General features: G+C 42.2%; 1 pseudogene; it reads right to left on the minus strand.

Moving 5' to 3' along the window:
* Positions 1 to 12,475: 12,475 nt before the first annotated feature.
* LOC103645120 (uncharacterized) lies at positions 12,476 to 14,148 on the minus strand (annotated as a pseudogene).
* Positions 14,149 to 17,088: the final 2,940 nt, after the last annotated feature.

The raw sequence follows: 17,088 nt of genomic DNA on the forward strand, positions 1-17,088 counted from the left end.
CTTCTTATAAATCCACTTGCACTTTAATGGTTTTTACCTTCAGGAAGCTCAACCAATTTTCATGTAGAAACCTTTTGAAGACTCTCAAATTCATCATTCATAGCAACTAACCACTTGGATGAATTATCACATGAGATAGCTTCCGAATAAGAAGAAGATTCAAATGCAACATTAGTTTTTTGAGCAGCATGAGAGCATAATGAGCCATATTATCAGTGTCATGATATCGATGTGGCAAAACAATATTCCTTCTAGGTCTATCTTGAGCAATAGAGTGATTGTTGCTAATAGGAGATACAGAAGCTGAAACTGGCTGTGTAATAGGAGTAACAGAATCAATATGAATAGGTGTTGAGCACCAAAATGAGCGGCCGGACGGTCCACATGCGCAGAGCCAATTAGGGTTCCAAGTTTCTTGCACTACAAAATAACACCCCCTATAGCAACACATATATGCATTGCTAAATGTCATTATAAGCGTTGCTAGGGCCTATACCAACACATAATTATGTGTTGCCTATGTTGCCGTTGCTAGGGTGTATTACAACACATATATATGTGTTGGTAGCTACTATTAATAACCGTTGCTAAATAACAACGAATAGTTATGGCTACTACAACGGTTATATGTGTTTCTGCCACAACTAGTCCAGTTCTCCTCTAGAGTTATCACAACGTTTAGAATGTATTATGCCAACGCTTATATATGTTGTAAGGAACTTTTGATTTTTATTTATTTTTATTGATTTATTTATTTTATTATGGGTTATATATATTGCAAGTAATGAACCATAATCAAATATTTATAATTATTTTTTATTTGGATCAAAACAAATATGCAGAGCATGTGCATTGCACACGATCAATTTTCAAACTGTTATAGGCTGACACATGACAAATAATCTGAAATCATTCACAACTTAATTCATTACATAATGTGTGAATTGCCATTTTCTCTATGACAGTATGAAACGAACAACATCTCGTGGTCGATGACTTGTTTCCCCAATAGGCTCCTCTGCCAAATACTCTTCCTGGCTTTGAATGATGCGCTTTCTCGTACCCCTTGCCATGTGCGCTGGACAGACCAAAAATTTATCAACATAGAAAGAGACATAGATTGACCAACATAGGGAAAAAAATTATCAACAGCTCATGAAACATCTTTTCAGCAGTATTGTGCTTACTTCAGTAATGGATGTACAGAGGCTACTATTTTGTAGAAAGGCCACATACACTAGCAGTTAATATATCCACAAATACACTAGCGGTTGAGTGATTCTTACATAAACAATTTGACAATTATGTTGGCATTTTCACAAGCACCTAACGTGCACAGATCAGGCTACATATGGAGACTTGGCATCCAATGAGAGATTAAAAAAGATTTGTAATGAATAGAAACACGCAGCTAGAGGGAATCACGAATCGGTCAAAAAATTCAATCATGAAGAGCACAATATCACGCAGGGTAGAGGGAATCACGAACTTGGTTCCTCCGATCTGTTGTCGCACCCCTAATCTAGGAAAGAAAAAACGAAGCTGGAGGTGGGAGAAGTTGCACGAGGAATGGGGGCGGCGATCATGGAAGTTTCAGTGCACAAACAGTTCTGTAATCAGTTTGTGTGGTGTCGAACTAAAAATTCAGTTTCAGTGCACAAAATGACTGTGTCGAAGTGATAATTCCATTTCTGTGGCATCGATTGTGTGTGTCAGAGATGCAATGTCTTAGTGTCGTAGTGTGCATAGAGGAAGGTGGATATTGTTTACCTGCGAGAGAAACTTCTACCCTGTTTTGTTAATCGCCTTCTGTGGCGATCAAAATGGTCTCTTAACACTTCTTTTATCTCACCCTCAGCCACTGAAACAACAAGGTGAATTCTCATTCCATGCCCCATAACATCATTAATCTGAAGCAAACTGAGGACCATATTTACTTTACACGAAGTACAACACCACCACCATACAAAAAGAGCTATAGATTCACTACTTCACTATCACTGGTACCTTTCTCATATGATGCTTCTAAGTTCGAATGTTGCCAGCTGTAACATCGTGATTAGAGCACTCGGAAGAAACCTGAATAGCAAATAGTTTTACCTTAGATGCAAAGAGATGCACCACATATTGCTGCGTCGCGAGGGGCAGCCTACGCTCCGTGGATTTCGTCTTCATCCTCTTCTACCTGACCACCGCTGCCTTCAGCTTCTTCACCTTGTTGGACCAGACAACAACCGCCTCCTCCATCGCCCTGGTGATGGCTGCGGTGATGTCCCCGTCGTCTCGAACGGAGAAGGAGGCGAAGCCAAGAAGTTGGGGGCCCCGCGCGAAGGTCTAGACCGGCGGCGGCTCATCAGGGGCAGCGTAGTGTCCTAGATCTGCAAGCACCGTGGGAATCGGGAGGCGGTTGGAGAAAGGCATGAGAGCGCTCGGCAATCGGCATCGGGAACAGAGGAAGATGTCCAAGGTAGACACGAACGATGGGAACAGAAGTAGCGTTCCCCTAGAACCAGAGGGAGATACGTGAATAGGACTCATAGGAGTATCCACGTTTGGCCAATTAGGGCTTGATGTTTAATATACATAACGCTAGAGTATGTTATGATGATTTTAATAATGAATATTAAATTTTTATCACCAGTCTTCTGAAAATTGTCATAAACAAGGGAATCTAATGACGAATTATTATATTATCATTGACTATTTGTCGAAGAAGACCATAACTGTTGTAGTGAATATTAAATGTTACTAGCAACACATATTAACTATTATTGTCACATCCTAGTTCATCAATACATTCCGCTAGCAATGCATATTAGGTGTCGATGCATCCTATTTAAACAACGAATGGTGCTAGCAACGCATATTAAGTGTTGCCCGCTAATTTCTTACAACGCATAAAATCATGTGTTGCTGCGGATGTGTTGCTATAGGGGGGTTTGTGTTGTAGTGTTGCTACGGTTGTGAAAGTTGCCTAGAGGGGGATGAATAGGCAAGTTAAAACTTTTCAACAAAAACTAGAAACAAACTAGGTAAAATCGTCCGGTGTCAAAACCGGTGCAACCGGTTTGAACGAGCTCAATTAAAGAATGAGATATAAAACTGAATTGATCTCGAAATTCACCTAGTTAACTTTGGAAATGATATGTTCTAGGATCCATAGGGATCAAAGTAGTAGATCTGAGAAGGGCACTTCTCAAAGTCCACACACCAAAAAGATATGAACAAATCTTCCATGGAAGGGTAAGAGAACGAAGAACACAAACAAACACAATGAGCAAGAACGCAAGAGACACAAGATTTACTCCGAGGTTCGGTCACACCACCAAGGTGCCCTACTTCCTCGTTGAGGCACCCACAAAGAGCCGGGTCTCTTTCAACCCTAATCCTCCCTTTGTCGACCACAAAGCTCAAGCTCACACACTAATCTTTGCTCAAACGAGCGGGTAATACAAACTTTCTTGTGGTCTTCCACAAGATTTGGAGACTCACAAGAGACACCTAGTCGTCTAGGAGCTAGAAGCTCCAAGAGTAATGAATCCACAAAGAACTCAATGTAGTACCAAAGCTCGAATGAAGAAGAGCAAGAGAGATTTGGAGATGAAGCACAAAAATCGCAGCTCTCAAACTCACTCAAAGATTTCTCTCCAAAGATTTGAAATGGTAGAGGCAAGAGATGTGAGAGAGAGTGGGAGGTGTTTCTTGGGTTAGAAATGGAGTTCAAATCATGCTCCTTCCTATGTGGAGATAGGTAGGAGTGAGTATATATAGGTGGGGCTTCAAAACTAGCCGTTGGGCTGATTTTTCTACCTGAGATCGGTTGAACCGCCCCTGGCATGTTAGGTAGACTGTCTGCCAGTCTGACTGTCAGATTGACCTGCAGTCTGACCTACAGTCTGACCAGGTTGACCAAGACTGGTTGAACCGCCCCTAACAGCTCTAGCGACCTGTTTGCCAGTCTGACTGGCAGACTGTTGGTCAGAGGTCAGAGGGGTCAGAGACCAGCTGAACTGCCCCTCATGACCAGTTCAACTGGTCTTGACCAGAGAGTTTAGGAGAGAAAACCCCAGCTCAACTGCCTAAAGGCAAGTTCAGCTGGTGTATGGTCAAAGAGGTTCACAGCTGAAGTTGAGTTCAGCTGGAGTTGAGAAAGCTCAACTCGGCTGAAGTTCAGCTCAGCTGCAGCTGAAGAAGCTCAACTAAGCTGAAGTTCAGCTCAGCTGAAAAGCTCAGCTGCAGTTGAAGAAGTTCAGCTGCTTTTCAACAAGAACTCTCTAGGTTTCTCAAACCTAACCACGGTCAACCATAGAACGCTAAAGAGATTTTTTTTGTTTTCAAAAATAGCTTTTGAATATAGAGGCTTGAGCTTTGGTAAACACCAACCTTCTTTTTGGATCCTCCTTTATAGTATGACGATTCCTATACTCAAGTTAAATAAAATATAATTAAGTAAACTCCTTGAGTAATTGGCGTCTCATGTGTGATTTCTCCATGGCGTTGCTTCATAAGGATCACAAACATCTTTGTCTCACCTTTTGAAGCAAACACAACTCAAACCCTGTGACTTGTACAATATCACCATATATGAGTTCAAATCATGGCTTCAAGTCACCGTACTGATGCATCAACATGTTATAACTCTTCATAGTTGATTAGTTCATCGACTTAATGCAAGTACTCTTTTCTTCACCTTAGCCATGGCACCTCGGTCTACAAGCCATCGCTTTGCCTTCACCTTCGCTTAGTTCCTCGAAGCCCTTTCCTTGCTATCTTCACCCTATCAAGCCATTCTTGAGTCACATCCTATTGAGCATCCATTGAGAGAATCATTTCTTCAATATTGTGAACCTTCTACTTGAATGTGTTCTAGATATACTTGTTAAGATCAATCAAGCTCTAATTTGATTCTCATAGAAGCATATATGGACTGATAGTAATATGGTCAAGCCAATTCACGATTCCTTATTCACTTTGGCTTGACCAATCCTCTTAATCACTTCATCCTCTATTCTGATCAAATGTATGTAGTGATTTCTCAGGTCTTGTCCATATATTCAAACCAATATAGAGATCATATTATATCCATTTATATTGTCTCACTGGTTATTTAACCTTGTGTTGAACCTTTGTTCACTAGCATTATACATTATTCAAGTATGTTCATCATATTGAATTTCCTGTTCAACACTTAGCAAACTTGTTAGACCTTTAAATGTGTTGTTATCCAAATCACCAAAACTCACAAAAGGGATGAATGCACTTTCAGGTTGTTGGCTAGATTCGCGGAATTAGCTCGGGGAATTTGTTTGTAACGGGTCCAACCCCCCTCCTCTATAAAAACGGAGGAATAGTATCGATTGATCATCAACAATCGAACCTAAAATCAATACAATTCACATTTTATCTTGTACATTTAGGAGTAGTTCTAGTCTAGTTCTAGTTTAGTCTTCCAATCCCCAAATTCTCTGCTTCTCCTCGACTCTACGTCGATCAGAGGAGTCTAGGTCGGCCTGCCGAGCCTAGACAACACCTAGGATCTCTCCTCCATGACGGGGTCCCTCCCGGGAGCGAGATCTAGGCGCCGCCGGTGAACTCCGCCGCCCCTGCGCACGCGCGGACCGTCCGGCCCCAGGGCGCAGACCGTCTGACACGTCAGGCAGGGAACCCGAGCCCTGTGCCAGGTCACGGACCGTCAGGCCCCTGGCCGTGGACTGTCCGTGTCTGTGCAGAGAGCACCGCCACCGATTCTCATTATAGTGATTGGTGCCCAAAAAGGTGTCAACACACTTTTTGGTGACTCCACTGGGGACAACACATATAGACCCATTAGATCGGCCCTCAATGGCCGGTTGAAGGGATAGCTCTAAAGTCTGCCCTAGCAATATCATAGAGCCAACTTGGGAGACGTTACCGGCTGACGAACAACTCCAGTTCGAGGAGCACAAAGAGCAGCTGATCCAAGAAGCAAAGGCGAAGTTCCTGGCCAACTTCAAGGTTGATAGGAATAACAAGGTCGTTCGGCAATGAGCGATAGATCTGGCTGCACTCCGGCCTACCACAAATACCTCCAAGGTAAGCAACACGAACGAGCTCCAATCTCTTAAAAATTATATAGATGAGCAGTGAGACCAAATGCAAAATATCATAGGGGGTATGCAAAAGATTATAGGAGGCTAGTACGTGCATTCGATAAATATACCGTCGCAAATTTTCCTTCGCACGAGGTTGAATTGGGGGAAAACACGCATAATTCATCGGCTACAAGTTGTCACGACCAGTCACAACCCCTTTATGGGATGCCGCTAGACACATACCCTGAGCAACCACAACCTCCTACGCACATCAGCAATAAATTAGCCGATCTGCACATATCCGGACCGTCTGCACGTGAGCGCGGATCATCCGAGCCAACAACGGCTGGGCCCATTTTTACTGAGTTACCAAGACATGCGCCTGAGCAACCACGTACCACACAAACCCTAAATTACCTAGTCGGACCGTCCGCATACACCGACGGATGGTCCACATACAACAATGGACGGTATGACCACGTGGTCGGACAATCCGCGCATACCGCCAGACGATCCGCGTATCCAACCGGATGGGCAGAATTTTTTGAGCAGGATTGTTACCTGAATCCTCATCCGTCCCAGCAAAACTTCCCATCATATCCTATGGCACCCCAGCACCATAATACAACATTCCAGACACATGGGGGTGAACACTTTCCGGCCCATAGAAGGCTGGAAAGAGATGGCTGGTCCTATGAACCACATAGGGCAGATGTTAATACGCCACAAAACTCAAACCAATGGGGGGAAGACAATATGCCAGTATCCAAACAACCTCACCAATGTAGGACCAAACTCAAATGGAGGATTATTTGATCTATCGTCGATCTTTGGCCACATGTTTAGGCTTTACAACCAACTTATTATTAGGCTTTCTCCCTTTCGTTTCAAATAGTATTACTGAAGGGGTAAAGATGGTCATGTATCTAAATTATCTCATAGGGTCTCTTTTTTAGAATGTCAAATTCTTACATATATTCTATTTAAACAAGGTTATGTGATATATAAAAACTGTAGCAACGCACGGGCACCAAACTATGTTTGTTTTATGCATGCACCAAGTGTAGATGTTATTTGCTGTCTAGTCGTTGCACCATTTCCGGTCAAACCGATGTGATCAAATACATGTTGCAAAACCCGATTATGAGTGGTAGATTTGGTAAATGGGATTATGCACTCATAGAATATGACTTGGCCTATGAACCATTCAGATCTATGAAAGGCCAGGTCGTAGCAGATTTTATTGTAGAGCATCGGATTGATGATACTCATAAATTAGACATATCATACCTCATTGTTACTCCCTGGACTTTATATTTTGATGGATCGGTTTGAAATGAAGGACAATGAATTGGCATTGTGCTTGTTTCACCAATTAATGTCTCCTTCGACTTCTCTAGCCGATTGAAAACTTACTGCACTAACAATCAAGCCGAATATGAGGCCATTTTGTTCAGCTTGGAGCTTTTAAGTGGTATGGGGGTAAAACATGTGAAGGCACTCGGTGATTCTCAACTGGTTGTCCAACAGGTGTTGGGAGAATATCAATGTTTTGATGGTACTCTGAATGGTTACCTTGAAAAATGTTGGGACATAATTCATTTCTTTGATGAATTCAGCATTCGGCACATTTCTAGAGTTGAGAACCATAGAGCTAACGATTTGGCACAAGATGCATCAGGTTATCAGATAAAAGCAAGGGAAATTCCACATTACCAAAAATCTGATAACCAGTGCAGGCCCAATTATCTAGGTCGCGGACCGTCCAGGTGTAGGCTCTGAACCGTCCAGGGTAACTAGAGGAGTCCTCCTGATAGAGTCGGTTGATAACAAAGCCGATGAAGCTGACTGGAGGACACCCATAATTGACTACCTACGAAATCCCACTGTTAGGACATGTAAGAATGTGCGACGTATAGCTTTCAAGTATGTTTTAATGAGTAATGAACTCTATCGCCGAACGGTTGATGACATCTTGCTTAAATGCTTGGGCCCTAGTGTTGCTATATTAGCTGTGGCCGAAGTACATGAGGGGATTTGTGGCACCATCAGTCGGCTCCAAAGAAGAAATGGTTATTGCGAAGATCTGGATTCTATTGGCTCAACATGATTGCTAATTGTTTCAAGTACTATAAAGGATGCTAGGTATGTCATAGATTCGACAACCTATAATTGGTCCCCACAGCCGAGTTACATCCTGTCATTAAACCTTGGCCTTTCAGAGGATAGGGATTGGACTTTATAGGAGAGATTCATCCTTCATCATCAAAAGGGCATCGGTTCGTGTTAGTTGCCATTGACTACTTTACCAAATGGACTGAAGCCGTTGCTCTGAAGAACATGACTCATAGGGAGGTAATTGAGTTCATAACTGAACATATTATTCATAGATTCGGCTCCCCAGACTTTGACTATAGATCAAGGGGATTCTTTTATGTCAAAGGAGGAAACAGTTTTACCCGTGGAGATAAGTTTAAATGCTGTCAGGATCGCCAGGCAAAATGACTTAACTGTCGGTGATTATTATAATTTGATGATGGACAATATTGATGAGGTGACCGATAAAAGAGTGGCAGCCTTAAAAGAAATACAAAAGGACAAGATCATGGTAGCCAAGGCCTACAACAAGAAGGTCAAAGCTAAATCATTTCAAGTAGGGGACCTGGTATGGAAGACCATCTTGCCTCTAAGAAACAAAGATCAAAAGTTTGGGAAGTGGTCGCCAAGCTGGGAGGGTCCATACAAAGTAACACAGGTAATATCTGGTAACACCTATTTATTGCAAACATTACAAGGCAAAGATTTGCCCAAAGCTTTGAATGGGCATTTCCTCAAGCAGTACCATCCTAGTATGTGGCAAGATGCTTAAGAAAACCGATGAGATCACATCAAGTTAGTTGCTTTTGGTTCGCTCAGCTCCACCAAAAGGTAGGGGGCATATGTTGAGCACCAAAATGAGTTGTCAGATGGTCTGACCCTGGGGCCGGACGGTCCGCACCGGTGGTCCAGACGGTCCGCGCGCGCAGAGTCAATTAGGGTTCCGAGTTTCTTGCTATGGTTGTTGGTTAGATTCACGGAATTAGCTCGGAGAATTTGTTTGTAACGGGTCCAGCCCCCCTCCTCTATAAACACAGAGGAATACGACCGATTAATCATCAACAATCGAACCTACAATCAATACAATTCACATTTTATCTTGTACATTTAGGAGTAGTTCTAGTCTAGTTCTAGTTTAGTCTTTCAATCCCCAAATTCTCCGCTTCTCCTCGACTCTACATCGATCAGAGGAGTCTAGGTCCGCCTGTAGAGCCTAGACAACACCTAGGATCTCTCCTTCCCGATGGGGTCCCTCCCAGGAGCGAGATCCAGGTGCCGCTGGTGAACTCCGCCGCCCCTGCGCACGCGTGGACTGTCCGACCCTAGGGAGCGGATCGTCCAGCACGTTAGGCAGGGAACCCGAGCCCTGCGCCAGGTCACGGGTCATCGGCCCCTGGCCGTGGGCCGTCTGCACCTGTGCAGAGAGCACCACCGCCAGTTCTCATTATAGTGATTGGTGCCCGAAAAGGTGTCAATAATAGGTACATCTACCTCAAGATTCTCATCAGTAGTTTCAGGATAGATGTGGATGAGGAACCACTATCAGAAACACCTCTAGAGAAACAAAATGTACTTTCATCAAAAGTAACATCACAACTAACAATCATCTTCTTAGAATCACCACACAATAAACAATATCCTTTGACACCAGAACCATAGCCAATAAAAGTGCATTTTGAGCTCTAGGCACTAGCTTCCCATTGTTAACATGAGCATAAGCAGGGCAACCAAAGATTCTGAGATTAGAATAATCAACTGGTTTACTTGTCCATAACTCTTATGTAATTTTATAATCAATAGCTGAATTGGGAGAGCGATTAATCAAATAGCAGGCGACAGAAGCAGCTTCCGCCCACAAACCATATTTATCCCACAAACCAGCATTAGAAAGCATGCAACGAACACGCTACAGAATAGTATGATTCATTCTTTCAGCAACACCATTCTGCGGGGGGGGGGGGGGGCGTACCTAGAATAGTCTTATGTCTAGCAATACCATGATCAACACAAAGAGAATTAAACTCACTATAGCAAAATTCCATTCTATTGTCGGTTCTCAATTTCTTGATTTTTCTGCCAGCCTGATTTCCCACTAAAGCTTTCCATTGCTTGAATGCAGTAAGAGCATCATTTTTATGCTTTAGAAAATAAACCTAGACTTTCTGAGTGAAATCATCAATAAAAGTGATCATATAATCACAACCTCCAATAGAAGAATGAGGAGCCTGACCCCAAAAATCAGAATGAATATAATCAAAAATGTCTTTGGTGCAATGAGTAGATAAAGAGAACCTCTCTCTTCTGTTTGCCAAATACACAATGTTCACAAAATTCCAATTTGCCAATATCATTTAAATAACCTCTCTTGTGCAAGAGATCATACCTTTTCACTCATATGTCCCAAGCGCATATGCCAAAGCTTGGTATTTGAAGTGTTGGATGCAAAAGAAACAACTGCAGTACTTCTTGTAACTGTGGAACCTTTCAAATAATAGAGATTATTTATACGTTCAGCCTTTAAAACAACACAGTTGCCTTGAGAAACCTTAAGAACACCATTATCAGCAGAAAATTTGAATCCCATTGCTTCTATGGTGCCCAAAGAAATAAGGTTCCTCTTTATTTTAGTAACATAGCGAACATTAGTGAGGGTCTTGAATGTGTCGTCATGTACTTTAATTTGAACAGAACCAATTCCAGAAATTTCAATTGGAGATACATCACCAATAATAACATCACCATCATGAACATGAGAATAATCAGAAAACCACTCTCGATGTGAGCAAATGTGAAAAGAGCAAGCTGAATCAAGAACCCAAGCTATACGATTTTCATCATTAGAAGTGATAATAAGAGTTTCTCCACCATCACTATTTTCAACAATACTAGCCTCATCAGCTGATTTATCAGCTTTCTTTTTCTTTTGCCTTTCTTCATTATTTTTCAAATTAGGACACTAGGAGATCACATGGTTATCAGCTTTGCAATAACGACAAAAATTGTTGGGTTTACGATCTCTTTACTTAGACCTTGATTTTGGTTTATTAAAATTGCACGCTTGTTGAGTTCTACCTCGAACAATAAAACCTTCACCCTTAGACTCAGAACAAGAATCAACATCAAATTTTTCTTGGATAATAAATTTGACTTAACATTCTCAAATGTTAGTGAAGTATGATGTTTTCATAAAGCATAATTTCCTTAAAATGCTTAAAAGAGGGGGCAACGAGACTACCAACAAAATTGTCTTATCTTCATCATCTATCTTCACATCCAGACTCTCAAGGTCGACACAAATAGAATTAAATTCATTAAGATGTGATTGAATAAATGTACCTTCCGCCATACGAATAGTATAAAGACGTTCTTTAAGACGGAGCTTATTAGCAAGAATCTTGGTCATATATAGCTCCTCGAATTTCTTCCATAGTTCTGCTGCAGATTTTGCACTCATTACTTCACGCAGAACATCAGGAGATAAATTGAGTTGTAAGGCAGATAAAGCTTTTTCATCAAGATCCTCCCATTTATCATCAATCATATCAGTAGGTCGCGGTTGCAATGCCTTTCGTATATATAACTGAGTAAGAACAATCTTTATCTGAAGTTGCCAAATAACAAAACTGATTTTGCCATCAAACTTCAGAATATCAATTTTAGTCGACATTATAATCCAAAATAAAAAGAATTCCAGATGAAATAGAAATCCGTGTGCAATTTACTGAGTGCACATAGCGAAAGAATAAAAAATCAATTTATCCTTTGATCCTTGCATGAGGAGATGCAACATAGTGTTTGGTTTACCATGGGTAATGGTATCGCAATGGAAGTTAAAAAGCGGTGGATTCCAAATCAATGAATACCATTACATGCTTTGTTTGGTTGAGTTTTGTAATACTTTTTGATTCCAATACACAGTTTGTTTTGGAAACCAATGTAACGTAATGAAATTAAGAATGTGAGTTTTGTAACATTTTTTTATTCCAATACACTTTAATATAACAAATCATTCAACATTATTTGTAAACATAAAAATTCAGTATTTACCATCATTCCCTTCGCAAACATTCAACAACATTCAAAACTCATAAAAATCAGTTTTTACCACATTGAGTGCTAACATTCAACAAACCACATTGAAAGTTGCCGACAGATACAATGCCACATTCAATACCATTCGTGAAGATTCAACAACATTCAACATCATAAAGTTTCAGTTTTTACCATCATTCAATAGCAACATATGAAGAACACTAAAGCTAAAAAGTTTAAGACCAACTAAACCAACAGCAACTTCCAAAGCTCCATCATTCAACAGCAAGACTAGCACCTTCACTTTGACCTCTCTCTCTCTCTCTCCTTGCTGTTTCATCTAGCAAAAATTAAACAATTAGCGAATTAAACCAATATCAAAACTAGCCATGTACATTTCTACAAACAAAATTCTAGTTACCACGTAGCATGTCGACAATGTATTCCCTCCTCAGTGGTTCTGGAAGTGCAAACAACATCCCCATTTGATCTGGCATCCTGACAAACACAGTAGCTGCTTTGATAACTTCTGAGCCAGTAAATTCAAGTCTTCGGGCCTCATTGATCACCTTCTCTCTTAGCTTTTGTTGTGGATCCTCATCCCTTGCCTTCTCTTGGTTGGATGCCTCACGATCCATAGCTTGCGCCATTTTTCCAATTGACATGGTGGCAACCTTTAGATCACCACTCACTTCATTGAACATGTCAAGAAGCGGGTCAATTGATGTGGTCTTCATTCCTTTCCACTCTTTCTTCCGTTTCTTGGAGCTAGATGATGTTGAGTCAACAGAACGCCTCGGTGTCTCTACAGATGTCATATCCTCTCCAACCTCTTCATTATTAGCATTTACACAAACTAACTCTTCTTCCAAGTTATTAACAACATCTGTCATGTCTTCCGCACCTTCACCTGTAGCCATGTCCTTGGAATATACCATTGAGAGTTCATCATAGTAAGGAAAGGAGACTCCATACAACCCTTTTACATCTAGATTATTCTGTGAAAAAACAAAGACACATCATCACCAGCAGATACAAGACTGACATAAATGTACAATTTAACCTCAGTATCATATTTTTTATGCTGCTAGTAGCTAGTTTCTGTCTGCGTCAATAGCCACCATAAAATTATGTTGTCGACCACGTACACACCCTTCTGAATGATGTCCCATGCATATTAGGATATGTGTTACCTGAACCATATATACGGAGAGGGGAGACAAACAGGATTCGTAAATCTCTTTTACATACGGTGTGCGCTCATGGTGGAAATGGAGCAGATGAGCGAGGTATTTTTCATTTTTTGATACATATAAGAAATACGTACAACTCCTATTATTATAAAAAATCATGAACTATGTAATCCCAGGTACGTATATATGTCGTCCGGATTATAATCTTATATCACTTTAAAGACCGTGCCGAAAATTTATATATCTTATATCATAGGATAGATAGAGTATTATTTATCTAAAATGGTTGGCATTACATAGAGACATGTTCCAGCAAAGGACGACACTAAAAAATAGTGTTATGCAAGTTGGTAGGTTGAGAACAAGAAAAGTTATACCACTAAGTCAGCAACAGAAAAGTACCTTGCAATGTGTCTCATATTGTTGTTTCTCGCACTGAATCATATTCTTGGTCGGATCCCATGTGAACCCACTCTTGTTCAACATCTGCTCCAAAGCAGAATACTTTGTCTTGAAGTATCTTAATCTTGAATCGATATGAGGAGTTGCAGAAATTCTTGAATCAGGTAGCTTTTCAGCGAGGCGAGCTTCAAGTACTGAAGTGTAACCATTCTTGAAACTCCCATCACTCCTCCACCTCGAATCCAAAGAAACATCAACCAATGCTTTGATCAGTTCATCATCTTCAACAGGGATCCACTTCCTTTTGTTTTCCCCCTACCACGAACAGCAATAGAGCCCTCTGAAATGTCCATTCTTTATACCATTGGTGACAAGTTAGAAACACATATATAGTCAAAAATAGTAATACAACCATGAAAAGTACTTAAGCATCAAAAGTACCATGAAAAATAATCAATGAGAAGCCCTATAAGCATTATACATCCCCTGTGCAAGAGTGTCTCGAAAAGTACTCCACGCATTTGTTGTGGAGAAACCCATAATGAATTCTAGTTCTCCAACTTCTCCCTCGGGCATTTTAGAATCTACCACCAATTGTTCCTCACTGTCCATAGGGTCTCTAGACATTTTTTGCAAAATTAGATTGTGCAAAAGGGCACATGCCATTATTATACGACATTGCGTCTTTATAGGAAAATATGAAGGGGATCTAAGAATCGCCCATCGCCCTTTAAGCCTTCCAAAAGCCCTCTCTATGATATTTCTTGCTCGAGCATGACACATATTGAAATACTCCTCGGCACTATGTGGTGGATTTTTGTCACACCCATTTTTAGAAGGCAAACCAAATGCGAACCATGTACGTGCCAGGATCAGCAATTCACATACATAGCAGTTACATAACTGGACATCATCACACAGTGCTCAAATAATAACATAAAAGGGTAATAATAGTCGATTACATCATGATGTCCAAGACATCCACATAGTCTTTAACAATTATCAAAGTGCGAAAAAGAAACGTAGATACACACGGCCTACACAGGCAGCTGACTGGGGGTTTGCCGCTAACCCACGCCTAGAACTCATCGTAATCTTGGAACTCCTGGAAGTCCTCCTCCACGGCTTCATCTTCACCTGAGCAGTGGTTGCAACGCGGACAACCTGGGGGGTTTGGTGTGTAAAGAAAGGGTGAGTACACATCAACATACTCAGCAAAATGTCCCGTTTGGCTGTAGTAGACTAGCTTTATGTGGAGTTAAGTCAAGCAGTTGCTTTTAGTTGGTCGGGTTATTATTTACTAGTAGAAAGCCATGTTTTAGAATTAACCCAAGTTATTAACCCGATGGACCCTTTCCAAACGGAAAGAATACCACTTACCAGTACCTTGGTCATAACCAAAATCATCATCTTCATCACCACCTGTAAACCATACATCTTTGATCAAGTATCTCTAATCAATGGAGCTCCCTTGGCCGCTCATAACCGCGAGCACGATTGATATATTAGTTATTAACACTCTACAGAGGTTGCACACTTTACCCACAAGCCGTGATTCCCTCTTACCTCGGGCCGATCAAACCCTTAAACACTACCAAGGTAAATAGGCAGGGTTTCACTACGTAGCCTTTACAAAGATTCCCTGAGGTTGTAGCCGCCCGTTAGGTTTCCTAAATGTACCGCACTCCTCCCCAAGGGGGCAAACCAACCTTGGCAGAGCGAGCCGCATACACCGAGCCCCATTGACGGCACGACGCCGAAGCGAATTACACCTCAGTTCCTCTAATTATTCAACTAAGGGCGTCTCATTTCACCCTCATGGTTGCACTGTTTTCCCGGGCGGTCATCCAACGAACCAGTCCTTACGGAGAGACACTCGAGAAATAGCTCGAGTTCCCTTAAATGTCAGAGTACCATCATCATAATCAAAAGGGAAAACAACGTATCATAGATAATCTCATCATGTTCATTGATTAAGTTGAAGCACTAGCATAAAGCTAAACCATAATAACCCAACCAGAATAGGTAAATAAGGATAAGATAGACAAAAGCTAGTCAATCCTAAGGTATAAATGTGTAAATGCGGGAAGTGAATTATACGAATGAGTAGGACATAGATGGGTCAAGGGACACTTGTCTTCACCAACCAGCTGCTGCTCAGGATCTTCACCTGCAACCCCTTAGGACTCCGCCAACTGACCGTTATCTATACGAGTTCAAACATACATTCCACATATTTAATACAAAAGAATAGTACACCATACAATAGAATGCAATAAATAAACAGACGTTCGACGCAGGGCTCGCACTTACGACTAAGCGAGAAAGAGAAAGTAACAGTCGAGGCTACGGTCAAAGAGCGATCATGTTATATAATTATAAATTAAAATACTCGTCTAAACAGAATGGTATTAATTTGGCCATCGCGTTTAGCATAAGGTAAAGTCATGTTCTGTTTAATCATTATAAGTAGATAAAGGTGAATAAAGGGAATTGTCACGCGGCGAGACGCGCGACATAGCATTTAAATTGAATTAAGAAATAAACGGCTCGTCGCGCGACGGGGCGCGCAGCGAGACTCTTGCATTAATTATAAATAAACATTAAGCGTCGTGCGACGAAACGCACGACGGCATACGTCATCCAAACTGAATTTAAAATGGAATGTCGCACGACTAGGCACGCAGCGTCATACATTAAACAACCTAAAATTAAAATGGATCGTCGCGTGACGAAGCGTGCGACGCAGCACATTAATAGAATCTGAAATTAAACAAATTCGTCGCGCGACGAAGCGCGCGACGCAGCACACAAACTAAACAGAGTTTAAAATTATTTAAAACCAAGAATCGATCACCGCGCGCGTGGGGCTGCGCACGCGGGAACGTGTTGGGTGAACGGGGGGTGCGAGGCCGCGCAGGCCGCGCCGGGACGCGCGTAGGGACCGCGCTGGGGGTCCACGCTGCCGAAGGCAGGGGTCACGCACCGGGGCTGGGACGGCCGCGCGCAGGGGGCCGAGGGGCTGCGCACAGGGGGCCGGGGAGCCGCGCCACCGGGGCCGCGCGCAGGGGACTAGAGGCCACGCGAAGGGGGCCAGGAGCCATGCGTGAGGGGGCCAGGGAGCCGCGCCTAGGGGGCTGGGGGCCACGCGCAGGGGGCTGGGGGCCGCGCCGAGGGGGCGTGCCGCTGGGGGCCAGAGGCCGCACATAGGCAAGGGAGAAGAAGGGGGCGCACACAGGGAAGGGAAGGGGACGAGGAGGAAGAGGGATAGAGAGGAGAAGGAAGGGGAGGGG

The sequence above is a fragment of the Zea mays genome, chromosome 1, assembly GCF_902167145.1.
Source record: "Zea mays cultivar B73 chromosome 1, Zm-B73-REFERENCE-NAM-5.0, whole genome shotgun sequence".
Lineage (NCBI taxonomy): Eukaryota > Viridiplantae > Streptophyta > Magnoliopsida > Poales > Poaceae > Zea > Zea mays.